At 52.3% G+C, this 1,695-nt stretch overlaps 1 non-coding gene across 1 annotated transcript; it reads left to right on the top strand.

Annotated features, from left to right (window-relative positions):
• The first annotated feature begins 1,222 nt into the window (after nucleotides 1-1,222).
• On the top strand, nucleotides 1,223-1,361 carry LOC119948547. Its single transcript, XR_005456937.1, has one exon. It is a non-coding gene; the product is annotated as a small nucleolar RNA SNORA7 (small nucleolar RNA).
• The last annotated feature ends 334 nt before the right edge of the window (nucleotides 1,362-1,695 follow it).

Below are 1,695 nucleotides of genomic sequence, written 5' to 3'. Positions count from 1 at the left end.
TGGGTCAAACCTACCACCCTCTAGCTTCCATAGGTGCCCCCAGATCCTGCTTTGAGGCATTTGGTGAACAGCAAATCTGGAGTCACCCTGTCCACAGCCTCATCAGGGTACCACAGGCTGGATAGACCCCCCAGGTACCAGAGGAGGGAACTGGGCATCTATCGCAGGCCACGTTGGTGGTCTGAGATCCGAAATTCATCCCAGCATCCCCATTTGTGTCACCTCCAGGCCCTGAAAGTTTGCAAATGCCAAACCTGTTCATGCTGGTAGCAACGCTGAACGAAGATACTGGGAGTAAAGCTTCCTTCTTCGTAATAGCCTGGTCCTTGAGCTGATGCTAACCTTCTCACTGTGTTCGCCGCCAACTCCTCTCCCACGTCCTGGCCTCCGGCCTGGGACGCTTTCCCTCCTCAAATACTCTCCCCTAATTCAAAGCCTTATTGAAGGCACATCTCCTCCAGGAGGGCTTCCCAGACTAGCCCCCCCGCCTTCTCCCACTCCCTTCTTGCTTGCTGCATTTGTTCTTCCCTTCTCCCAGCCCCACAGCACCTATGTACGTACCTGCCATTTATTTATTTATTATATTAATGTCCTCCCGCTCTCCCCCAGACTGTAAGCTCATTGTGGGCAGGGAGCGTGTCTGTTTATTGTTGTATTGTAATAATAACAATAATGTTGGTATTTGTTAAGCGCTTACTATGTGCCAAGCACTGTTCTAAGCGCTAGGGAGGTTACAAGGTGATCAGGTTGCCCCACGGGGGGCTCACAGTCTTAATCCCCATTTGACAGATGAGGGAACTGAGGCCCAGAGAAGTGAAGTGACATGCCCAAAGTCACCCAGCTGACAAGTGGCAGAGCCGGGACTTGAACCCATGACCTCTGACTCCAAAGCCCGGGCTCTTTCCACTGAGCCATGCTGCTTCTCTATTGTACTCTCCCTAGCGCTTAATACAGTGCTGTGCTCACAGTAAGCGCACAATAAATACAGTTGAATGAATGAATGAACCAATCAATCAACCAACGGTACTGAGCGTTTCCTGTTCATCACTGAACTAAGCGCTTGGGAAAGTACAGTATAACAGAGCCGGTAGATGCACTCCTTCCCCACGAGGAGCTTACAGTCTAGATGGGGAGACAGGCATTAAAATGAATTACGGATATGTACATAACTGCTATGGGGCAGTGGGTGGGGTGAATAACAACTACTTAAAGGGTACACCTGCCCCTCTCAGGGTCGCGCCTGGAGAGTTTCCAGTCCTCTACCAGTCTCGGCTACGGGAGGGAGAGTCAAGCAGAGGCCTAACCCATTCCATTCCTAGCTTGGGCAGTGGCTAGCGAGCGGAAGGCCATCAGCTACTCGTCAAAACTCACCCGCGTTGGGCAGCAGCGGCACGGGAGTCGAGGGCGGTGACTCAAGTTTCCCGTGCGGAAGGAGGCGACGGTAAACCACTTCTGCATTTTCACCAAGAAAACCCTCTGGATCCACCACCGGAACGATTGCGGATGGAGGTGGAGCGTTCTGGGAGAGATGTGTCCATGCAGTCGCCCTGGGTCGGAAACGACTCGACAGCTTAAGACAAGACGAAGGGTAGGCCTATTCTAGTGCAGAGGTGATGCAGATGGTAGATATGATCCCCGTCACGAGGAGCTTACAATCTAGTGGACCAAACGCGGCTTTACCTCAGTGACAGTGTG

The sequence above is a fragment of the Tachyglossus aculeatus genome, chromosome X4 (assembly GCF_015852505.1).
Source record: "Tachyglossus aculeatus isolate mTacAcu1 chromosome X4, mTacAcu1.pri, whole genome shotgun sequence".
NCBI classification, from domain to species: Eukaryota; Metazoa; Chordata; class Mammalia; order Monotremata; family Tachyglossidae; genus Tachyglossus; species Tachyglossus aculeatus.
This window is presented reverse-complemented; position numbering and strand designations above follow the sequence as displayed.